We start from the raw sequence: 26,768 nt of genomic DNA, 5'->3' as shown, positions 1-26,768 counted from the left end.
TATACTTACAAGAAAATTGGTGACTTAATATGGTATCAAAGTTTTTCAAATTTAAATCTCATGTATCTCGTTATCTCTATTATTGTGTACTTTGTTCTACTTGTTTTCATGCACCTTATTTTCTCACATCTTTTTTTTTTTTTACACGTGCGAAATGAAGTCGCATCATAAAAGAGAGTGAGTTTAATATACTTATTTCTTAACAACTTAGAACAATTGATGATATAACCATCGCCAAAAATGTATTTATTTTTCTTTGGAAGTACAACGAATTAAGAGAAACATGAAGGAGAGTGTATGTTTGATACATGTTGGTCCTACTTCTTCACATGCAGCGAAAGTAAGGCAAATTCAGAATAACATTTTGGGAACCCACAAAATTTAGACAAACCTGATGACAAGTTTACTCCTAAAATGCAATCTAGATTTATCAACAGGGCTAATAAAACAAAGTAAGTTACTTCTGCTTATATTTCATGAGATGGAGCAGAAATCGTATGCATTGAAAGGTCCTTTTCTTAGGAGCTACTGCTGCTGCTGCCTGTGATGAAATTCTTGAGCCAGGTAACTGATCTTTTGGGGTGCCTCTTGAAATCATCATCATGGTCAACATAATGTAGCCCAAATCCAATGGTGTATCCTGATCCCATTTCCATGTTGTCCAAGAGGGACCATATGAAGTAACCCTTGAGGTTAACCCCCTCACTGTCAAAAAAAAAAAAAAAAATCTTTAATTTGTTTGCTAAATTATCATGACGGAACCAAGAATTAAGAAATAATAAACGGCAGAAAAAACACGTAGAATTTATGTGGTTTGGCAAGAAATTTTGTTATGAAAGTACAAAATATAATGTGTAAGCTATGTACAATTGTCTATTTGAAAACCATAATATCATAAAACCCCAAAATAACCCATTATATACCATGAAACCTCGCCATTTGCCCATTTGTTGGGTAGTTTGTGTTGGGTACACAATGCTGCTCCCTGCAACTGTTCTAAAAATAGGCTCACGGGACGCAGCGTCAAATGCTATAAAAGACTAGTAAAACCCTCCCCGACACCAATTGGTTGTAAGAGAGATGGTAGAACTCAGTTCAACAATTCAGGTGACCAATGGTTTAATAGCCACAACATGAATTAAATTTGAGAGCCAAAGCAAGTCATTTAACACATGATCAGGCATGTGGGAATGGGAGGATTTCTTCCTCATGTAGGATTCAAGACTTTAACAACACTAATCTTGGGAGTGCCATAAATTGACTAGGTCACCTAAAACCATTGTCAATATATGAAAATTTGCATTTATATATCATGAATTTTTATTAATATATATTTTTGCATAATGCTATATATTTAGAGAGATTATTACCTCAAGGCCTTTCTAACATAGGTGAGGTGGTTTTGGAGGAACTCAATCCGGACATCATCTTGTAGTGCAGTCTCAATGGGATCGAGCTGTTCCTTTTCTGTGGATATCCTGTTTAGGGGGTGGGTACTTTAGTCATTCCAATAAACCATTCTCACCCAAAATATATATATATATAATTAATAAATAAATAAATAAGCAATAAAAGAATAAAAATATAGGTAAACAGTTCAAACAGTTAAATGTAGCTGATTAACTAACCGCTTTCAGTAATGTAGATGGTGGGGTTGTATATGCAAGCTTCAAATGTAATAGAACTTCACCCAGTCCGTCCGTGTAAACAAAATCGCATCGAAACCTCCAGCCTAGAATTAATGCAGTCAAACATGAACAAATCAGATCGCAAAACAACTCCATATATATGTCTCAATTTATTACAACTTTTCATCAGGGTTCACAACATGAAACGCAAGGAGACTTCACAAAATTATACCAAATTCATTCTATATATAACTCATCCCACAGCAAATTTTGGTTTACACCATACACATAGGTACCCATTTTTTTATGGATTTGTAGCTTTTCTGACAAAATTAAATTGTACCTGTTAACCAATATGCACCTCATTTTTCTCTGCTGAGAAGAAGAAAGAAAATAATTCAGGTTAATATAACTCATGCACTTATTGTGTACGGGAAAAAAAAAAATAAAAAAAAAATTGATGGGTTGTTGGGAATATACTTAGTGTTTGAACATATTGGTCATTTTCGTAGCCGGTAGGCACATCATTGGAAGATAGCTTAAGGGGTTTTGTGTATCTTGATGTGTAGTAATTGAGGCCAATGAAATCAAAGGACCCTTTAACCATTTCTTCTTGCTTTTCAGTGAATGTTGGAAGCCTATCCCTCAGAATAGCCTTCATGTTGAATGGGTAGTCTCCACTCACTAATGGATCTAAAAACCTAACAAATACCAACGGCCCAAAAAGCACAACTTGTTAAGCCAGAAATATTTGTCATGTTCCCAAAAAGAAGAAGGAAAAAAACTTGTGTCTGATATTACATTAAAAGCAATTACACTAACAGTGCAAGTGTTTTCAAAATTTCATTGTTTTTGTTTCCGAAAATGAGGAAAACAAAAACAAAAACCTGAAAAAGTTTGAATAGCACAGTTCAATTACCATCCAGTCATGAAGTCCCATGCTCTCTGTGCTGCATGTTTATCCGCAGGCGTTACACCAAGTGGCAGAAACCATTGGGCACTCACAGAAATACCTATTTCTCCTTTTTGTGTGGGTTGAACAAAAAAGCCAGTCAAATACTTCATTATTTCAACATCATCAAAAAAGGATAAATAAATTTTGGGTAAATTACAAATACACTCTCTGAGGTTTGCTTCAAATACAGATTGCCCCTTGTGGTTTGAAAAATTACAAATATCCCCTTATTAGAATTTTTTATTTAACAGAATTAACTTAAAAATGAAATTCATAATTGCACTCCTATACAATAATAAAATTACCTAAATTATTAATTGAAACATACTTTTAACATCATTAAAAACTGTTAATTGACTTGATGATTTATTAATAAAAGGAACAATTTGTTATGAAATTAGAAACCTCAGAAAGTGGAATGTAATTTTCAAAATCACAGGGGGTGATTCGTATTTTAATCAAACCTCAGAGAGTGTATTTGTAATTTTATCCATAATTTTTTTGAATAAAACCAACATATCTATGCTATGCTTGGATCTTGAATTTATAGAAAAAAATTTAATTCATGATCTAAACATAGTGTTTTGAGACATGGTTAAGAGAGAATTGATGAATTTAAAACACAGTACTTGGTGAGAATCTCTGTAGGCTTTAACGGCACTGGCATGGGCTAGTATGATATTATGGGCAGCTATGCAAGGATGCATTGAGGGTTCATCTGGAATTGACAGACTCATTTTATATCCATACACAGCAAAAACTTGTGGTTCGTTGATTGTTATCCAGTGTTTCACCCTATCTCCAAAGGTTTTGAAACAAAGATCGGCATAATTTGTGAAGTCCTCACTGAAATCAAAATGAAGAAATCAGATTCACAATTTTATTTTTCTTTCTTTTACTTCTTCTATACAGAAGTTTCAGGATAAATATGTGTTTTTCAAATTATATAACCCTGTTTATATTTACTGCTTCTTAAAGCTAGCATTTTGTCAAAATTTTGGTTGGGGTCAAAATTTTGAAAATTTTGTCACTTAAAAAAAAAACAAATAATTTAAGTGCTTCTACAATGAAAACCCCTAAAAACTTTAAAAAATAAACCAAATTTGAAAATTTTCACTGAAGATAATAATAAAACAAAAACTTTTATTTGCCAATTGGTGATTTTTCAAATTTGGCCCATTTTTTTACAGGTTGTGCTACTTGCACAAAAATATTCATCGAAACTTGCACAAAAGAGAGACGAGAGGTGGGCTTCTGTGCAAGTTTCTGTGAAATTCTATGCACGTAGACTTTTTGATTTCTTTTTAAAACAAATTCAGGGACTTCTAGTCTAGAAGTGCCCAGAAGTAAGTACAAATTGACAAAAAAGTTGTAAGAAGTTCACTAAAGACGAAATAAATCTTAAAATAAATAAATACATAAAAATTGCCAATCTCAAAATAACCAAGAAGCACATACACAAAGTTTGAGCTCAACAAGCCATGGTATTCTTCTTGCAGAGCAGAAGGCAAGTCAAAGTGGAATAATGTCACAAAAGGCTAGATACGTACCAAAGAAATTAATTTCAGAACTAGCAGAAGGAGATAATTAATTCCAAGTATGAAATGGATGAACGACTTTCAACATAAAGCTTGTTCATACCATTAGCAACCAGTTCATCTATCAAATTGTTGTAGAAATCAATGCCAGTTTGGTTGACACCATCACTCAATTTTCCAGCGGCAAATCATACAAAAGAAAAGGAGTACTCACTAAGTGGAATTTAAAAAGGGTCTCACAAAATTACTTCTAACAATAATTCTAGGGACACAGAACCACCCACAGAAAACACAGATGAAACAATCCGAGTGAAACAATCTCTTTAATGGCAAGTCTAACCATCTGATTTGTATGGGCATGCTGTTTTTTGTTTTTTGTTTTTTTTTTTGATGGATTCTATGTCCCTAGACTTATTGTTACTTCTAATTCATCAATAAAAGATAAGAGGGACAAATGAGTGGTATAAACTTGGAATTAGCCAGGGCCAAGCAATAGAGAATCTATAGTTCTCTATGTTCATGTTCTTCAAGCATTGTCCATCATCCTGTCATGATGATTATAACACCAATCATATCATTAATATTTATCAATTATTAATTATAGTTAGAAATCAAAGATCAATTTGATAATTAAAGAAAAGTGAGCATAATGTAAGTTCTGTAATATTGTTTCCAACAAAAAGAAATAGCGAAACACCATGATTTATAAAGTAGTACTGACTTTGTATTTGTGGTAGAATTGAACTGCTGGGGTGTCTTCAATGAAGTAGAGTCCCACGTACTCGATCCTCTCCCTCCTTCATGAGGTGCACTTTCTGTCTGCATTGCCATACACAAATGATAAGTGTTTCTTAGTTGTTCATTCCCCCCCCACCAAACCAAATTTTAGCCTCCCTTTGAGTTGTGGGATGAGAAAAGAAATAAATAATTTTGGTCTCTCAACTAGGTGAAAAAACAAAAACAAAAATGAATGTATTTTCTCACTATCATGTTTGGCAAAGTCAAAAATAAAGTATGTGATAGAGGGATATGGTTGAGATTTCTTTTTCCTTCTCTATTTTTAATTGGCAGTTTTGGCAATATAAAAAATACGCAATCGATCAGATTTTTTCTCATCAAATCTCACCATTTTGGTGAAAAACGAAACCAACAAGAGAGTTATCTTTATTTTCATTTCTTATCATATCACATCAAATTACAGGATCAAAACGGACTGAAAACATTTCAGAAAACAGTTTTTTGAAAATAAAACCAATCAATTTTGTCATCTTTGAAAATTTCAGAGAGAAGAACAAGAACAGCCCCTTCAACAGACTAAAACCAGTCCTAAGAAACAATTTAATAAACATCTTGGCTGCATTAATAAACATGACACTTCCTGATTCATACCCACGAGGTGACACCACTAAAATTCCCACTAATTCAACAAAAACAACCATCAACCACCAAACAAAAATAAAAAATAAAAAATAAAAAATCAACAGTAGACTACATCCACATTCCTTTTTTAGATTAAACCCTTTTCACCACCCAAAAACCTCAGAGCTATTGCTGAGTTTGATGTAAGTTCTTAATTTCTCTACAATGACCATTTAGTCATATATATATATATATATATACTTGTGTATATGTATGCATACTAGTCTCAGAACAAAGACTGGTAACAGAGATCAATCACTCTACAATAATAGTACCTGAAGAGCAGAAGAAGCAACCCCAAACTTAAAATCAGATGGGAAGTCACTTCTTGCTAATCCTTTCATTAGAGCCATCAAGAGAGACAGAGAGAGAGAGAGAGAGATTTTGTTAGCAATTCAAAGTACCCAAGAAGTGATACATGGGTATTTGTAATGGGAAAGTGAGGGAGTTGATAAAAGATTTAAGAGGCAGATGGAAAAAGGGGAAGCAATAGGACAATCAGTTTACATGCAGGTTTTCAGTCGAAGACTTTGTTCCATATCATCATTTCCCAACTTAATTCAACCTTTATCTTTATAGGTATTAGTCAAAAATTGCTACAAAATTATAATCATAATAAATATTTTTATATATATATATTTTTTTGTATTTTTATATATTTCAATACACTTGATCACCATCTTAGTATTTTTCGTGACATGAATCATGCAACTTTTGTATATGTATAGCACATTATTCATGCACTTAAAATCAATTAATTTTGAATTGAATGTCTCTAATAATTCTAACATAATATCAAAGTTGCATCTCAAGTCATTTTCAATATCCTAATTCCTGCTCGGATCTTTTATCGTTGTGTGAAAAAAAATATTAAATTTAAAAGCCCGTCAAGCTAATAATACTAATTGATTTTAAATTGAGTATATTTTATAATTCTAAGATTTTCATATGGGTGAAATAGATTGGTGGTGGTTGAATTCAATAGTCTTTGGTACTATATAGGGTGCATGAAATGTTAATCCATCCTCATCAGATGAATATTTAAGTTATATTTAGTTTATAAATTTGGATAAAAATTTTAAAATATATATATATATATAATATAATATAATTATATTTTATTAATTTTTTTAAAAAAAAAATTTATCAAAATTTATCAGCTAAACATAATTTTTTTTTGAGAGACCACTTGTTTTGACCTTTTGATCATCTTGACCTGTCAAGAGACATAGCCAATAACGGTCAAAGTTTTGACATTTAATTGGATTTAAGAATTGGTACAAACTTGAAGGCCTCTCTCTGTGTCAGCCTAGCTGAATTTAAAATTGTTGATAATCTTTGAATCATTTAAATATACATACATATGACTTATTTTTGGAGGATGATTAAAAGTTAATTTTTTAAGATTTTGTTTAGGAAGAAGTGTTGGGTTGAGTTTGAAATTATTTTAGTTAAAAAAATAAAATAAGATTTTTAACCTAATAAGACAAAATATCACATTTAATCAATAATCATTACATTATTTCTCTCACAAAAAGTTAAAAAAAGTCATTCCACAATGAAATTTTTTAGTCCCGGACTAAAATAGCTAAAAAGTCAAAAAGCCAAAAAACCAACCCACTTCCCAAACAAATCCTAAACTTTTTAATTTTTTTTTAAAAATATATAAAAAAATGTGATAAATAATATGATTAAAAAATAATATAAAAGTTGATTTTTGATTACTAATTCACTTTTCAAAAGAGACCATTATATTGGGTCATATTTAGTTTGTTTGGTTTTAGTTTTCTAAATTTAATTTTTTGAAAATTGAGTTTTTTATTTTTCGTTTTTAGTGAATATTGTATTTTTTTTTTATTTTTTTAGATGCACCTTACTTAGATGTATCTAAAAAGTAAAATATTTGTGAAAAAATATTTTAATAAGTAAGTAAACGCACAAAAATACGAAAAATATATTGAATTTTCATTTTTTTTTTTGTATTTTGTGTATTTAGTGAATTTTTTAAAGATTTTTTCACGAAAATTATAACTTTGCTTGGTTTGAGTTTTCTAAAAATACTTTTCAAAAAATTCTACTTTCTTGTTTTTCATATTTTTTTGTTTTTACTGAATTTTTTAAATATTTTTAGCAATTTTTAAAATTTTTAGACACCTAATATAAATACACTTAAAAAGTATAATCTTTTAAAAAAATCTTTAAAAAATTCACTAAATATCAAAAATAGAAAATAAATTCAATACTTTTTTCATATTTTTGTGTATTTATTAATTTTTTATATTTTTTTGTTCACAAATGTTTTACTTTTTAGACACATCTAAATAAGATGCATCTAAAAATAAAAAATTTAAATTGTTAAAATATTCACTAAAAAAAACACGAAAAATAAAAATTCAATTTTTTAAAAAATTTAATTCAAAAAACTCAAACCAAATACACTGTATACTTTTTAAGTGTATTTATGTTAAGTGAGTCAAAAATTTTAAAAATTGTTTAAAATATTAAAAAAATTCAATAAAAATACAAAAAATACAAAAAATAAGAAAATAACTAAAAAATATTTTCAAAAAATTAAAAATAAACATAGTGATTTGTATTCAAATAATGGAAACACATTGCTGTAGATATCATATGGAAACAAACACGTCAGCAATGCTATCACCCAGAAATATAATTCAACTTCAGATAAAGACATTGATTACCTAATTCTACATTTTGTCTTATTATATACATTCATGGAATAGGCTCGTTGTACATATAGGCATGTTTGGGCGGATATTTGTTTGAGATTGGACTAATAATTTAATAAAATTATTAATTTGATATTTAGTTAAAAAATTGAAGTATGAACTAAAAATTTATTTGTATATGATATCTCACATATAATGGATTATTCAATCTTACATAAGGGGTAGAATATAAATTGGGAGACTAACTCAAAAGTTGGGCTAACTTATCAAATGGTCATAATAGAGGTATTATGGTCAATATATTAGATGTTTCATATCCTGTCATGTCCTATCCATTCCAATCCCTTTAAACAAATATCGGATTGGATAATATTTTGTTAATCCCTCCTTATAATCCTAACTCATCTAAACATAGAATAGAATACACAATCTAAAGGGATTTGTAGTCCTAGGACTATTAGTCATGAAAACGCTAATCCAACTTGTGGAGGAGTGGTTCGGAAATACACTTCGGATCTTGGAGGGCGCTCGTGATCCTCAGCTAGTCACCTGAAAAAGAATGAACACTCCGATCGGGGGTGTCGGAATTAGCACTCCGACGGATAAGTCAGTATCCACTCTCTTGGTTGCTTATATCTTAAGTTATACTTACTTGTTCTCACATACCAGTGTTAGCTGACACTCTCCTTATTTATAGTCGTCCTTGATGTTGACGGTTGGGTCCACTTTTCTTCCAATGAATAATCCCTCATTCGGCTAACTGTTCCTATTCGGCCAGGTTTACAACTGATTATTCGATTGATCTGGTTATTCAGCCTTTATCCCTCCGGGATGGAGCAGTGTAATTCACAATTTGGTTTCTCTCTTCAATCTATTCGGCCTCTGTGCGTAATAGAATTTATTCGGCCCCCACAGTTGCCCCCCAAACATCCTATTAACGTTAATTAGTCGGCACGTTTGGTCCTTGGACCTAGAGAGTCAGAAAATACGACGGTATCCCTTACTCCAATGCAAGCGTCAGGGCGCCTACTACTTTTGAGCATCATTACAGTTTCCCGTCCTTTCGTACATTTCATTCATTTAATATGATTTGAAACTGCATTGTCTTTTCGTCTGTATGTTCTTTTTGAATGCTCAAGATTTCTCGTTGCCTATCAGTTCAACTTCCTCGCTTCTCACCTTCTGCAACTTTCTTCCACTCTTCATTGTCTTCCTCATTGTTTACAAGTTTCTCTTTCTTTCACCTCGACTCCTTTTTCTTTGTTTGCTTGCTGTGTAGAGTGTCCGTTTTTCATGCTGTGATGGCTAAACATCTGAGAGCCCTTCTTTTTGCGGAGCGAGTCTCTGGTTTCCGTTGCCACTTTTCTATCCCTGACGACGTTCATTTGTCACTTTTGGCAGAGAGCGTGATTGACACGGAGAGGACTGATGAGAGTACAATCATCTTTCCTCTCCTGTCAATCGCGGAAGGCGGAGTCCATTTCCCCCTTTATCCACTTTTAAGGGCTGTCCTTCGTTATTGGGGTTTAATCCCTTCTCAGCCAAACGTAAACTTTTTCCGAATAATAATGGGTGTTATAGAACTAAACCAGCGCCTTAGTCTTAACCTTGGAGTCCCTGCCATTCGGCATTATTATGCCTTGGCCATATCCTCTGGACGGCAGGGGTGCTACTTTCTCAGGGCCAAGGACATCGATCATCACTTGGTCACTATGCTTGCCAGCTCTGGCAAACGAGTTGACGATGTTATGGTTGTGGTTCATGGAAACTGGGAATTCGGCGAGGGCAAAGATCGCCAAGATCCAGTGCCCAGGCGAAGGGGCGAACCAGGTGGCCGTTTAACCCCCCATGAATTTTTACTAAATATTTTCTATTCAAATTCCATGTATTTACCGTTTTAATTGTGCAGGAAACAACTTGAAGAAAGTTCTAGTTTCGGCCGACAACTCCATACTTGCACAAATCAGAACGGTACTCTAGTTTGTTGGCAATCCGAATCTCCAGAAACAAGGGAGGGCGGCCCACATTGTTTTGCGATATGAGCCGACCTATACAACTTTTTCGGCGGCAAAACATATCCCGATTCCTAGGGGCGAACAGCACCTTACGGCGCTTGTTTTTCCGAGTTTCAAGAATCTTAGGCAGATCGGTTTTGAGGAATCAGATTCAGAGCCAGCGGTTGAACAAGTTACCGAAGGAGTCGAAGAGGAGCCGAATCAGCCATCTTTGGACGGATCCGACGTACTAAAGGAGGTTGACGCAGCACTAAATTTTGCTTTTGAGGAAGTTGGCCTCAATCCTCCATCCACTTCTGACTGAGCGGACGTGCCATTCGAGGATATTTTTACCGACTTAGGCGACCTACCCGGCTCGTATTCGGACAACATGGCTAATGAGTTGCTAACTCAATTGGCCATACGGTAAAACGCCGAGAGGATGGTAGCGCGTAGGAGAGCCGAAGCCGAGCGAAACCAACCTCCACCCCCTCCACCCGACGCTAGGGAAGAAACTCCTCCACCTGCTCCTATTGAGGAGGTTAAGACCGAAGTGGCCGAAACGGAACCTATTGTCGATCAACAGGAGGATCAAGTGTCGGAGCAAAGGGGAGAAAAATGCCCGGCCGAGCACGAGGCCGATTATTCGGAAGAACCGATTGATAAACGGCCACGCATGGATAAATCTGACTTGGTCGTGTCGTTTACAGTACAACCAAGGATCAGGAACACGCCGATTGCGTCTGATGCATTGGCTATAAGAGACCCAGCCGTGACCTTGAGCTTGGCGTCTTCCATTTCTCTGCCGGTTGATAGAGCAGGTTTTAGGGCTGAGGCCGATCCGCTAGCTATCACTTTAGCCTCTCAGTTGGCGATATTGGTACGTGCCCCTTTATAATTTTGCGAGGTTAACCCAAAGGAAGGTTTTTATATTAGCTTACTAATCCCTTGTTTTGCAGGCGGTGGGAAGGATAGCTAAAATTGGCCGTCGCCAGCACGACGCTATCGAACAAATCGGCCTTCTTACAATCTGAGGCCATGAAAGTGGCGGTAGAGAGAGCTAGGGCCGATGCCGAAGAAAATAAGGCAAGGAACGCCGACGAACTGAGAGCGGCCGCCGAGGGAAGGGCGAATGCAACCGAAGAAGCGCTCAAGTCTGCCAATGAGACAATTGCCAAGCTGGAGGCCGACTTGGAAGAGTCAAAGAGGGCGATGGAAAATGCCGAATCCGAGATTTCTGAGTCATTCTAGAAAGGCAAAGATGCTGCCTTAGCGGACTATGTAGAGGAAGTGCCGAAGTTTGAAAATAGGGGGTTCAAACACAGCTGGCTCAAAGCCTTGGCTGCCGCTAACGTGGTATCGAATCAGTCGATTCCGTACGAGCAGGTAGACATTGAGCCGCTGGTGTCTGACCCTGAAGACTGACCTATAATCAAGTATTTTTTCATTCTGTTTTTGGTATTGTGTGTATGTAGGTTTTGTTAGAGTTATCAAGTTTTTTGAGGAACTGATGTAGGGTAGTTTTCATTTGTAAGATGACTTTTGTTTGTGCTCAGTTTATGAATGAAAATTACTTTTGCCTTTCTTTTGCCTTTCTGCCTGATGAATGTGATTGTGAACGACTAAGTAAGATATAAAATCATGAAATGAATGAAACGAACTGCAGAGTTAACCCAACTCACGAATAACTCTATAGCACTGCAACTCAGCCGAATATATATTAGTGAATATGCACTTGCCCCAGCAAGTTGATGAGGACCAACAAAAGACGACAGTTCAAGGGTGTACTGGGGCACAATGTATATTAATGAATAAGACCGAACGGATAAGATGCGTCTGCCCTTGCCCCAGCAAGTCGATGAACAAGACCATCGAATTAATGAATAAGACCTAAAAATGGCATGTCAAAACTCTACTGGGGCACCATGGAAATTTAAGCCGAATAGATTGATGAATTTGGCCTTGGCCCAACAGGTTTGAACGAGACCGCCTAATTAATGAATAAGACCTCCCAAAAACGGCAGGTCAAAACTCTGCTGGGGCACTGTGGATATTCGGCTAAGAACTCAGATATTTAAGCCGAGTAGATTGATGAATCTGCTCTTTCCCCAGCGGATGTGATGGATGACGATTATCGGCCGTTCATGAATTGGCTGGGGCAACCTGTCTGTTCGGCACAATGACTTATGTAAGATTGAATATATTAATTAATTTGCCCTGGTCCCAGTGGATTAGTGAACATTGCCGCCGATTATCAGTCATTTATGATTTGGCTGGGACAGCGTTGAATGGATTGCTTTGGGAGCGGTACATCTGTGGTTAATAAAAAGGGAGTCGCTTCGTGCGCGTAGGTCTCATTAGTGTGCTAAGACTCAACTTAAATCAGTCTGTCGAAGAAGGTTAGCTAAGTGTGAATGTCAGGTAGACTATTCTTCAACAGCAGAGGAGAGGGGAGGACATTGGCTGAGCTGGACTCAGAGATGAATAGAGGTGGGGAACCTTCACGAACGGGAACTAGGGCATTTGGGGAGCGGGAGAGGCGTCACTCTCCATGTCATCGAAGCAGGTCGCCTAGAAGGGAAAAGCGACAGTGGAGGAACTCCCCTCATTCGCGAAGCGAGGCCAGTGGGCCTCTGAGCCCGTTGAGTTTTTTAGTCTTTATTGGGAACAAACCGATGACGGAAGCAGATTCGATCATCCAAGATCCAAGCGTGACATCTTTTTCCGCCGGAGGTCCAGCAATCGATGATTAGTCGACAAGATTTCGAAGTGTTTCGAGAGGGTGTTCACGGAGCGGTGAAAGGATTATACACCGCTTACGAGATCGACATGTGCCTTCGTGCCGCGCAGCGGGAGATCGAACAGAAAGATGAACGCATTCGTAGTTTGGAGGCCCGCGCGGAGAAAGCCGAGTGGGAGTTAAGGAAATTGAAAATCGCCGAAACTCAGTTGGCCGGCCTATCTAACCCGATTATAGACGAAAGGGTGACCCAGCGTCTTATAAGTCACACGATTGCCGATCGCGACACGGCAAACATGTTTGCAATAGAAGCTGCAAAGACCCGGGCTTATGAACAAGGCTTCCATGCGGGCCAAAAAGTTGGGATTGAGAAGACGAAGGAAAAGCTCGCCGAGGAAGTCTGCCGATGTGAGAACCGTGGATTTAAACACGGGTGGATAAAGGCTCTGCAGGCCGCAGAGTCTCTCCGGGTAGCAGACGTTGATTTTACGTCGCCATTATAGTAGAGTCATCATTTTCCTTTTATGGCCTTCGAAGTTGAGAAGAGCGATGACAAGGGGGACGCCGAATAAAATTAAACACATTGTACCGCTCTGATGTAAATTGGGAGCGAATTAAGTATTATCGATTAATTTAATAAAACATATTATCTTTACATGTTTGCATGTTGTTTCAACTTATGTTGTATGTTATTTTAGTTTATGTTTAGACATGTTAAGAATCATCTTCCATTCTTCAACTGAGTTGGTGCTTGTTAATCAGAATATTCATGAAAAGCGTGCCGAAGCCGAACGTTTACTCGGTCCTGCACGGATGGGGCTCTGGATTCGGAGGCTTTTAACTTGGCCAATCGTGATATCCACGTAGGGCGCTCTGAATCCGAAGGCTTATTCGGCCTAAACGTGTCATGCACGGATGGGGCACCGAATTCGGAGACTTTTACTTAGCCAATCATGGCATTCACGAAGAGCGCTCTAAATCCGGAGTCCTGTTCGGCCCAAACGTGTCACGCACGGATTGGGCTTCGAATTCGGAGGCTTTTACTTGGCCAATCGTGGCATTCACGAGGGGCGCTCCGAATCCAGAGGCTTATTCGACCCAAACGTGTCATACACGGATGGGGCTTTGAATTCAGAGGCTTTTAACTTAGCCAATCGTGCCATCCATGAAGGGTGCTCCGAATCCGGAGTCTTGTTCGGCCCAAACGTGTTACGCACGGATGGGGCTCCGAATCCGGAGGCTTTTCACTTGGCCAATCGTGATATCCACGAAGGGCTCTCCGAATCCGGAGGCTCATTCAGCCCCAACGTGTCATGCACAGATGGGGCTCCGAATTCAGAGGCTTTTAACTTGGCCAATCGTGCCATCCACGAAGGGCGCTCCGAATCCGCAGTCTTGCACGGATGGGGCTCCGAATCCGGAGGCTTTTCACTTGGCCAATCGTGATATCCACGAAGGGCGTTCCGAATCCGGAGGCTCATTCGGCCCAAACGTGTCATGCACGGATGGGGCTCCAAATTCGGAGGCTTTTAACTTAGCCAATCGTGCCATCCACGAAGGGCGCTCCGAATCCGGAGTCTTGTTCAGCCCAAACATGTCATGCACGGATGGGGCTCCGAATTCGGAGGCTTTTAGCTTGGCCAATCGTGATATCCACGAAGGGCGCTTCGAATCCGGAGTCTTGTTCGGCCCAAACGTGTCATGCACGGATGGGGCTTCGAATTCGGAGGCTTTTAGCTTGGCCAATCGTGATATTGTAGACACCCCATTTTTGACCGACCTTAAGACTCTGACGTCATCGATTGAGCGCTCGATGATCGCGCATGTTTGTGCTCATTTCGAGTTTCTGGAGTTTTCGGCTGAGTGTCTTGCCTCCGGGCCTCTGAACTCTTTGTGTTTTGGCTTGGTTCGTGGACCATGCCTTGTTGACCCTTCCTGGACGGAGAGAGAGGTCCGTAGACCACTTTTTGTAGTCGTAGACTACTTTTCTCTCTTGTGCCTTGTCTCGGGATCTCTTAACCTTCTCCTCTTGGCCTGATTTTTGGACCATGCCTTGTTGTCTTTGCCTAGAGGGTAACAGAGGTCTGTAGACCACTTTTTGTGGCCGTAGACCACCTTTCCTCCTCGTAGACCACTTTTGGTACCCGTAGACTAATTTTCGAGGCTTCCGGCTGCGCGTTTTGCCCCGCGGACTCTTGTCTTACATCCTTTTTGGTTTGTTTTTGGAACAAACCTTGTTTTCCTTGCTTGGAGGGTGGAATAAGGGTTGTAAACCAATTTCTCTCCCTGTATACCACTTTTCTTCCCCGCCAGCCAGTTTTCTGGTCGGCTAGCTGGTCTTGGTGGTCCACAGTCGGCAGCCATGCCACCACCGTGCTTTCTTTGTGCAGACCACTCCTCCCCACTGCCGACCACTTCATCTCCTTGCAGACCACTTTCACTGGTCGGCTGTCACACCCTCAAAATAATACATAAACCCAACATTCAAGATATCCATAGACATACGAGATAAAGCATATTTCCATTCATCAGAGTGTTAAGTACAAAAGTATTACATGTTGACAATAAAAGTAAGTGCCCCACGGGCTTACAACTTTCCAAGTCAACACTTGGGTTCAACAAAAGAAGAGTTCTAACTCTTTATACAAAATAGCCCTTGGCTCGAATTTACATGTAATACACAAAAAGATAACAACAAAAGTTCTTCGGCCTCTAAGCCTCCCAAGCTACGTCCTTGGAGGTAGCATATCACCTGAACCTGAAAATGATGTCTCATATAAGGTGAGTCAATGCCCAATAGAGATATACTAAACCAAGTATGAGCAGTAACTAAAATACTAGTATTCGATAAATGGTTAAAACTTATAAACCAACTTACAACACAATCCAGTTCCATGACAAATATGTACATGTTTCATTCCACTTTCCTTTACTTAACTAATTCAATTCATAAACACGGCTCAGAACCTGACCAAACAATTAAATGAGACTACATCCCATATTAAAACACTTTCTGTATTCACAATTCAAATGAGACTACAACTCATGTCAAAAACACTTCCAATACCTCAATTATCTACGTTATGCAAACGCAATTAGAATTTCGGGACTTTCACCCTAGACACTCCGGCCAACTTAGTTATCAATGGAGTCCATCCCCTGTCTCCTCCAAAACAGGTTTGAGAGTCCATCCCCTATCTCCTCTCAAACCATGGAGTACATCCCCTATCTGCTCCCAAACAACATACATATGCAATGTATTTAACAAATATCATATACAATGATCAATCAATACACATATTCGATGTATTTTTCCAACCGTCATATTCAATGACATATTCCACATGATTAGTTTCTGTTTTCCCTAATCAACATACAGTGTCTACAACAATCAAGATTATCCTCCACCGATAGCCCAAAGCAGTTATCTCTAAACAGATAATAAATTTATCAAACAGATAAAATCTCAACATTTTCATGGGTGAGTGATTAATTAATCCAACTACACCATTCAATCTCATAATTTCCCAATTTCATGGTTTCCAGTTCAATTTCATATTTCTCCAAATTAATTATACAAATTAATCTATCACATTAATTAGGGCATTTCCCCCCCTCTTTCAAAAATCAACCCTAAGGTTCAATTTCATCAATTAAACAACAATAATACCATTTTCCAAGACCTCTCATACACATGGAGTTTAACATTTGAAAACCCCCTTTTTAACACTCTAAAACAAACCCTAACTTTTCCAAAATCACCAAACAACCCCATCTATCCAAAATACACAATATTTATGTCAAAACTCATAGAGAGGAGTAGGTTATCCTTACCTCAAATGAAGAGACCAAATGGAGAAGACGATGAAACTCTAAGTGCCCCAAACCCAAAGATTTTCGGATTGAAATGTAGCCCACACCAAGCTCCACACTTTTAACAAAGGAATTATGGTAGAAGATCACTCAAACTAGATGATTTCTTAGAGAGAAGCTGTATTCTAGAGAGAGGAGCTCTCAAATAAGGGTTTTGAAAAGTTAGAGAGAGAGAGTGGGTTGAAAAAGTGATTTAAAATAACACAGTCAAGATCTGATATATGTATAGTCCGCTCGAGCGGAGAATAGGACGCTTGAGCATAAGACACAAAAACTTTACCCGCTCGAGCGCAAACTGACCCGCTCGAGCGCCAAGGCACAACAGCAAAGCACTACCCGCTCGAGTGCAAAGATACTCACTCGAGCATAAAATACACTCCTCCAGTACTTTTACAGACTCCAGACACCCGCTCGAGCACAACAAACCCGCTCGAGCGTAAGGGACTCCGCTCGAGCGTGAAAAACACCTCTGCAGTATTTTTGTAGACACACAAAATGCTGAAAGGATGCAAACTCCGCTCGAGCGCAACAAGACCCGCTCGAGCGGATCACCAAAAATCTGGGCCACAGGATTAGAGACCAAAACTCAACCAACCTGTTTGAAACACGCTCAAGACATTTCTAAACTCAAATTCAAAGAGTTAAAGGACGGAAATGCAACACATGCAACAAAAGACATCCACCGAACTGAGTCCGAAATACAAAACCAATGGAGTGAAAACTGGGATCATTATAACCTTCCCCCCTTAAAGAATTTCGTCCCCGAAATCAGATATAAGTTTCAAAAGCATGATTTCTCAATTCTCAACAGTATTACAATTCAATATTCAATAACTTGACCCATTACTGGTCATTCCATCTCTTTTCAAGAGGCAACTTACAACAGAACTTTCAACATGCATTATCAACATGCATTCCTTTGAATTTCAACAAGTTCCATTATCATATTCCACAATTCCATAACATATTCAATGTTAATGATATCTTTGCATTTCTACAATACATTCGACATATACAATGTCAAATTAAACTTCCATTTTCAAGGCATATTCCATAATACTTCCATAAACCGAAACATATACAATGTTTTACAACTTAAGACATATTCAATGTTCTTAAAGTTTATCAACAAAACAAGATTTCCAATACATGATTACACATTAATAAACAAGTCCGGATATTTCTCACGAATTTCCAACTCACGTTCCCAAGTAGCTTCCTCAACCCCGTGATGTTTCCACAAAACTTTTACCAAGGGAATGGTCTTGCCTCGCAAGACTTGATCCCGCCTATCCAAGACCCTCACCGGTCTCTCCTCATACGAGGCATCCTCATCAACCTCTAAATCGGTCCAATCCAATACATGCGATGGATCTGGCTCGTACTTCCGAAGCATACTAACATGAAACACGTCATGAACTCCGGACAGCTGCGGCAGAAAAGCCAAACAGTATGCAACCTCCCCAATCCGCTCAAGAATCTCAAAGGGCCCAATAAATCGAGGGAACAACTTCCCACTCTTCCTAAACCTCATCAAACCCCACCTAGGTGATATTTTCAGAAAGACATGATCACTCGCCTCAAATGCCAAAGGCCTCCTCCTACGGTCGGCATAACTCTTTTGGCGACTCTGGGCTGTAATAAGCCTCCTACGGATAAGTTCAATTTTCTCCGTCGTTTCCCGCACCAAGTCCGGGCCCAACAAAGGTGCATCACCCACCTCGGCCCAACAAACTGGAGACCTACACGGTCGGCCATATAAGGCCTCAAATGGTGCCATACCAATACTCGATTGGAAACTGTTGTTGTAGGCAAACTCCACTAAGGGCAAGTGTCTCTACCACAACCCACTAAAATCAAGGACACAGCCTCGAAGCATATCCTCAAGGATCTGAATAGTACGCTCGGACTGCCCATCAATCTGAGGATGATAAGCCGTGCTAAAGGTCAACCTAGTGCCCAAGGCACTCTGCAAACTCTGCCACAACCTAGCAGTAAAACGTGGATCTCTATCTGAGACAATCGACACTGGGACCCCGTGCAACCTCACTATGTCCCGAACATACAAGTCGGCAAGATGATCTACTGAATCTCTCACGCGCATAGGGATAAAGTGCGCCGACTTAGTCAATCGGTCTACAACCACCCAAATAGCATCACTACCCCGCTGAGTCCTCGGAAGACCTACAACGAAGTCCATCGTGACATGCTCCCATTTCCACTCGGCAATAGGCAAGGGTTGTAACAAACTCGCTGGCCTCTGATGCTCGGCCTCACTTAGACACGAAAACTGCCACATCTTTCTTCATACCCCGCCACCAAAACTGGCGACCCAAATCACGATACATCTTAGTGCCTCCCGGATGCACCGCAAGGCGTAAATGGTGAAACTCTCGGAGTACTCCCTCTCGGCAAGACTCCGGTACAAACAAACGGTCTCGGTACCTCACACTCAGGTCAGGATACACAGTCAAACCCTTCTTAACCTTCCCACTGGAGATCTTCTCCCGAAGAGTTTTCACCTCAAGGTCACTCCCCCATGCCTCTAACACTCGATTCACAAGTGTAGGCTGCGCAACCATAGAAAACAAGGCCGCAGACTCAACAGATTCGCCCAGAAGCAAATCAAACTCGCCCAGTGCACCCAACATTTCCCACTCCCGGATGGCTATACAAGTTACATCACTAATAGATTTCTTACTAAGGGCATCGACCACAACATTGGCCTTCCCCGGATGGTAATGCAACTCGAAGTCATAATCCTCAATAAACTCCATCCACCTCCTCTACCTCAAGTTCAAGTCTTTCTGTGTAAACAGATATTTCAGACTCGTATGATCCGAGAACACCTCGAACTTTTCACCATAAAGGTAGTGCCTCCAAATCTTCAAGGCAAAAATCACAGCTGCTAACTCTAGGTCATGCGTAGGGTAATTCCTCTCGTGTATTTTCAACTGCCGCGAGCCATAGGCTACCACTTTCCACTCTTGCATCAACACACAACCCAAACCCTCTCGTGAGGCATCACAATAAACCGCATAACCCAAACCTCTCTCCGGAATAATCAACACTGGAGCGATGGTAAGTCTAACTTTCAACTCTTGGAACGACTCTTCACAAGTCTCACTCCACACAAACTTGACCCATTTTCGCATTAATCTAGTCAACGGCGAAGCTAGTCTGGAGAAATCTTTCACAAACTGGTGGTAATACCCAACTAATCCCAGAAAACTACAGATTTTAAAAACACTCTTAGGCTGTGCCCAATCTTGCACTGCCTCTATCTTGGATGTATCAACAAACACCCCTTCCCCGGAGACTACATGGCCTAAGAATTTAACCTCTCTTAGCCAGAACTCACACTTCCCAAACTTGCCATACAGCTTATGGTTTCTAAGCAACTCAAGCACCACTCTCAAGTGTTCCTCGTGCTCCTCCTCAGAAGGTGAATAAATCAGAATGTCGTCCACAAAGCGATCTAAGAACTCCTGGAATATCCGGTTCATTGAAACCATAAAACACTGCCAGTGCATTGGTGAGCCCAAAAGGCATCACCAAAAACTCATAGTGGCCATACCGCGAACGGAATGCCGTCTTCGGGATGTCCTCTTCCCTGACCCTCAACTGATGGTAACCCGATCTCAAGTCTATCTTAGAGAAACAACGGGACCCTTTTAATTGGTCAAACAGATCATCTATACGAGGCACATGGTACTTGTTCTTAACCGTAGCCCGATTCAATTTCCGGTAATCGATACAAAGTCTCAAGGCACCATCTTTCTTTTTAGAAAAGAGGGTCGGTGCTCCCCACGGCGAAGTACTAGGGCAAATGAAGCCCTTATCTAGCAATTCTTGGAGCTGAATCTTCAACTCACTCAACTTGGCTAGGGCAAAACGATACGGTGTCATAGAAATCGACGCCGTGCCGGGCACTAAATCAATAGAGAACTCAATCTCTCGATGGGGTGGCAAACTAACAAGATCCTCGGGAAAGACGTCCGAGTACTCACAAACCACTCTGGGTAACTCAATCTGGATCTCATCACACTCACTACTCATAAAGCTAGCTAGAAGACCACTAAGTTCACTCCGCCCTCGCAGATCATACACTGGTGGCAAAACTCTACCAACCCAATCCCCCAGGAAATGAAAACAATCCCCGCTCAAGGTACATACAGTAACCCTCTGGCGGTAACAATCAATAACAACCCGGTATGACGATAGCCAGTCCATACCCAAAATCACATCAAAACCCGGCATAGCCATAACTACAAAAGAAAATGGAAGTCGGCGGTCGGCGACCTCTATATCACAGTCCCGACACCCTTGTTTCAAAATCAATTCACCCCCAATAGGTGATACAACACAAATAGGAGATGCTAACTGCGCCAACTCCAGCCCCAAAACAGATGCAAATGCAACAGATATAAAAGAATGTGATGCACCCGTATCAATTAACACACTAGCAACCGAGTTGCAAAACAAAAAGGTACCTCTCACAATAGATGGAGCCGGTACAAGATCCTGCGCGGTAACAGCACACACACGCCCTGAAGGTCTCTGATCTACCTGCTCACCTCTTGGAGCAAAAGGTTGCTGCACAGACTGAGATGATGAGGCTCCTTGATTGGCCCTCAAGGCCTGAACAGACTGAGCTGGCTGATAACTCTGCCTCGACCCTGATGCACCAGATGTGCAATTCAACTACGGGCAAAACCTCTTCAGGTGCCCCGCCTAACCACACTGATAACATGAGAGCGGCTGACCTCTGCCCTGACTCTGGCTCTGAGGACGAGCTGAAGATGACGCTGTTGTCTGACCTCCTCCCCTTTGCGGGCAAGCTGGAGACTTGTGGCCCAGCTGACCACACTTGTAACACGTAAAGTCTCCTTGACTGCCTCTCTCTGTACCTGAACTCAGCACTGGAAATGTAGATCTCACAAAAACACCCTGGGACTGCTGAGGGTTAGAACCCCTCTGCCTCCTACCATCCCCTGGCTATCCTGACTCCGCTTGGAGCCCCTCATCCTCTCTTCCTCCTCATGCATAATAATCTCCATATGGGCCGCAGCATCCACAAGGCGCCCATACTCCCGAGTCATGGACCCCACAACTCTCATCTTAAGCCCGGTCCTTAACTTCTTCTCAAATTCAAGACAACGGCGTTCCTCAGACGCCACTAGCTCAGGTGCGAACCTAGACAAGCTAGTAAATGCAGCCTCAAACTCGGCCACTGGTGTACTCAGCTGCTTGAGTTGACAAAACTGATCCCTCAACTTCTCCCTGACAGCAGGAGACAAAAACTTTTCCTGAAAGGCACCAACGAAAGCCTCCCAAGTCCCATCAATACGGCCTCGCATGAACTTCCACCACTAACCCGCGTCTCCCTTCAACTGGAAAGACGCCAAGGTCACCTTCAATGCCCCGACTTCAATGCCAAGCATCTCAAACGTCTTAGTCATCTGCTCAAGCCACTCATCAGCCTTCAGTGGTTCTTTCGGATCCCCCACAAACTCATCCGGATTAGACCGGAAAAACTCCCTCTTCAAAAAGGATGGCCCTGCCTCAGCAACATGGGCCTAGACTTGATTCTCAGCTCTGAGAATGTCCATGGATTGCCTCAATGCTCCTGCCATCTCGCGGGCTAAGGCGCCTATGGCCTGCTGACCTACTGGCTCAGCCACATTGGCCTGACCAACACCCTCCTGCTGTGCCGGAATCTCATCCGGTATAGGCATCTCCTGCCTCCTAGGCCTACCACGTCTACCACCACGTCCTCGTCCAGATATCCTAATAAAGGTAACGAAGAACATTAGCACATTCACAAATGTGCCGAAGCTATTTCACTCGCGTCCTAATACATTGGACAACTGTAATTCACTCCACGTAAGCACATAATCACGTAAGCACTTACGAATTTCATTTCTGGATAATGATAGTCCCGTGGCGTTGCTAGAGTTCCGCTTAGAAACAGCATTGATCAAGTGCCTTTCCAACAAGACTCCCAGAAACCCAAGGATCCAATCAACATCCTAGAAACTAAATTCCATACCCATATAGTCGCATAAACATGTTATCACATAAGCACATAACATTACACATAGTCTCTAACAAGCGACACAAACCCACCGTGGTACTAACCACTTCCCACGTACCCAAAGTATTCAAACCCGGTACGCTCTGATACAAAGTTGTCACGCCCTCAAAATAATACATAAACCCAACATTCAAGATATCCATAGGCATACAAGAATAAAGCATATTTCCATTCATTAGAGTGTTAAGTACAAAAGTATTACATGTTGACAATAAAAGTAAGTGCCCCACGGGCTTACAACTTTCCAAGTCAACACTTGGGTTCAACAAAAGAAGAGTTCTAACTCTTTATACAAAACAGCCCTTGGCTCGAATTTACATGTAATACACAAAAAGATAACAACAAAAGTTCTTCGGCCTCTAAGCCTCCCAAGCTACGTCCTTGGAGGTAGCATATCACCTGAATCTGAAAATGATGTCCCATATAGGGTGAGCCAATGCCCAATAGAGATATACTAAACCAAGTATGAGCAGTAACTAAAATATTAGTATTCGATAAATGATTAAAACTTATAAACCAACTTACAACACAATCCAGTTCCATGACAAATATGTACATGTTTCATTCCACTTTCCTTTACTTAACCAATTCAATTCATAAACATGGCTCAGAACCTGGCCAAACAATTAAATGAGACTACATCCCATATTAAAACACTTCCCGTATTCACAATTCAAATGAGACTACAACTCATGTCAAAAACACTTGCAATACTTCAATTATCTACGTTATGCAAACGCAATTAGAATTTCGGGACTTTCACCTTGGACACTCCGGCCAACTTAGTTATCAATGGAGTCCATCCCCTATCTCCTCCAAAACAAGTTTGAGAGTCCATCCCCTATCTCTTCTCAAACTATGGAGTACATCCCCTATCTGCTCCCAAACAACATACATATGCAATGTATTTAACAAATATCATATACAATGATCAATCAATACACATATTCGATGTATTTTTCCAACCGTCATATTCAATGACATATTCCACATGATTAGTTTCTGTTTTCCCTAATCAACATACAGTGTCTACAACAATCAAGACTATCCTCCACCGATAGCCCAAAGCAGTTATCTCTAAACAGATAATAAATTTATCAAACAGATAAAATCTCAACATTTTCATGGGTGAGTGATTAATTAATCCAACTACACCATTCAATCTCATAATTTTCCAATTTCATGGTTTCCAGCTCAATTTCATATTTCTCTAAATTAATTATACAAATTAATCTATCACATTAATTAGGGCATTTCCCCCCCTTTCAAATATCAACCCTAAGGTTCAATTTCATCAATTAAACAACAATAATACCATTTTCCAAGACCTCTCATACACATGGAGTTTAACATTTGAAAACCCCTTTTTTAACACTCTAAAACAAACCCTAACTTTTCCAAAATCACCAAACAACTCCATCTATCCAAAATACACAATATTTATGTCAAAACTCATAGAGAGGAGTAGGTTATCCCTATCTCAAATGAAGAGACCAAATGGAGAAGACGATGAAACTCGAAGTGCCCCAAACCCAAAGATTTTCGGATTAAAATGTAGCCCACACCAAGCTTCACACTTTTAACAAAGGAATTATGGTAGAAGATCACTCAAACTAGATGATTTCTTAGAGAGAAGTTGTATTCTAGAGAGAGGAGCTCTCAAATGAGGGTTTTGAAAAGATAGAGAGAGAGAGAGTGGGTTGAAAAAGTGATTTAAAATAACACAGTCAAGTATAGTCCGCTCAAGCGGAGAATAGGACGCTCGAGCGTAAGACACAAAAACTTTACCTGCTCGAGCGCAAACTGACCCGCTCGAGCGCCAAGGCACAACAGCAAAGCACTACTCGCTCGAGTGCAAAGATACTCGCTCGAGCATAGAATACACTCCTCCAGTACTTTTACAGACTCCAGACACCCGCTCGAGCACAACAAACCCACTCGAGCGTAAGGGACTCCGCTCGAGCGTGAAAAACACCTCTGCAGTATTTTTGTAGACGCACAAAATGCTGAAAGGATGCAACCTCCGCTCGAGCGCAACAAAACCCGCTCGAGCGGATCACCAAAAATCTGGGCCACAAGATTAGAGACCAAAACTCAACCAACCTGTTTGAAACACGCTCAAGACATTTCTAAACTCAAATTCAAAGAGTTAAATGATGGAAATGCAACACATGTAACAATAGACATCCATGGAACCGAGTCCGGAATACAAAATCAATGGAGTGAAAACCGGGATCGTTATATCGGCCGACCAGTGTAAGTAGCTGGCCGACCACTTCAACTGTTCGGCAGCTTTCCTGTATATTCTGCAGGTGTTGTGGATGCCAGCTGTTGGGCACAGAACTCATCCTCCATACACGTGTATGGAGGGATTTGTTTCTGGGTTCAAGCTTGTTGAACAAGCTTGATACTTGATTTTCTATAAGAAGGAGCCCCCTCCCTCTTGTCTCAGGTTTAGAATTTTGCTTAGAGAGAGATACATACACTTCTATCTCTATATTTCTCCCTTTGTCACATATTTGTGCTTGAAAGTGTAGTTTCTTCACATTTTTGCACGCAAACACCTACTCAAACACCATACTCTTGTTGTTGAGGCACATTGAAGCTGTTTTTGGTGTTTTTGGACTGCTTTTGATCCAAAAAGTTGCTAGAGTTGCAGTTTTGAAGTTGTTCTACAAGGGTGAGTTCCTAACCCCTTAAAGCTTTGTTTTGTTTAAGTCTCTGGTTGCACGCTGATTTAGGCCTAACTTTAAACTGCAAAAAGCTCTAATTTTAAGTGTTTAAGATGTTTGTTTAAGGCTTCTTTGGTGTTGGGGGTGGTCTACCCCCTCTTGTGCCTTGTTTGGCTTTGTTTTGTACCATCCTTTTAAGCTATTGGGACCACATCTTTTTGACCTTCTCACCACTGAAACTCAGAGGAATTTCAGTGGTGGAAAGTGTGTTTTGAGGTCCCAAATAGGAGGGGGTCATCCCCTCTCCTTGTATCTTGGTTGCTTGCCTTATTGGCCTCATGTTTGAGCATGTTTATCTAGCATATGTTGGCTCTATCTCAGCCTATTTTTGACCTTATTTCAGTATGGCATGCCTCTATTTTGGCTTAGTTTAGGTCACCCTTGCATGCTATGTACACTTGTAGTGTAATCCTCGCAAACTAGCCTTACATGCTTGTGTTGATAGCTCATCTTTCTAGAATGTTTTGGTCCTATCTCAGCAAGTTTTTGGCCATGTTTTAGCATGCTCTAGGTCTGATTTAAGTGTTTTGGGTCATGCATGCCTTGCTTTGTATAGCCATAGTGCATTCTAGCTCACTAGCTTTGAGTTTCCAAGTCACTAGCATGCATTGCTTGGACTATTTGCATGCTTTGGCCTCATTTCTACCATGATTTTAGTGCATGTAGTGTGGTCATGCCCTCACATGTGTCACTCTTTCAATGCTTTGGAGGGGTTGTGCTTTATGCCTTAAATATGAGCCCTTATGTATGCCATCTTGCCTAGGCTTGTGGGCCATCATTTCAGTGTGTTTTGGGTCTTATTTTGTCATGATACAACTCTATTTTTGGTTGGTTAGAGCATCCCTCATTTGCTTCTTACACTTGTAGTGTAAATCCTCTTTGCTAGCCTGGGATGCCTAATGAGTGAGCTTGTTATTCTAGCATGTGTTGACTTGGTATTAGCCCATTTTTGGTGTTATTTTGGCATGCCATAACTCTGATTTTTATTGGTAAAGTCATCTCATGCTTCGTTTTGGTAGGTGTAATGTAATCCTCCTTATTGGCCTTGTATATTCCATGCTTCATGCCCTTCATGCTAGCATGTGTTAGCTCTAGTCCATAC

At 40.0% G+C, this 26,768-nt stretch overlaps 1 pseudogene across 1 annotated transcript; it reads right to left on the bottom strand.

Moving 5' to 3' along the window:
• Window positions 1–225: 225 nt before the first annotated feature.
• LOC114278948 (beta-glucosidase 24-like) lies at window positions 226–6,120 on the bottom strand (annotated as a pseudogene). The gene is made up of 12 exons (XR_014336677.1): window positions 5,816–6,120; window positions 4,843–4,940; window positions 4,591–4,666; window positions 4,208–4,302; window positions 4,042–4,121; window positions 3,213–3,429; window positions 2,548–2,687; window positions 2,109–2,329; window positions 1,972–2,003; window positions 1,629–1,732; window positions 1,371–1,478; window positions 226–705 (listed from the first exon to the last, which is right to left on the bottom strand). The product of XR_014336677.1 is annotated as a beta-glucosidase 24-like (transcript).
• Window positions 6,121–26,768: the final 20,648 nt, after the last annotated feature.

Source organism: Camellia sinensis, chromosome 7 (genome assembly GCF_055761805.1).
Source record: "Camellia sinensis isolate YWXY chromosome 7, ASM5576180v1, whole genome shotgun sequence".
In the NCBI taxonomy this organism is placed as follows: Eukaryota; Viridiplantae; Streptophyta; class Magnoliopsida; order Ericales; family Theaceae; genus Camellia; species Camellia sinensis.
Note: the sequence above shows the minus strand (reverse complement) of the source record. Positions and strands in the feature narration are given on the sequence as shown.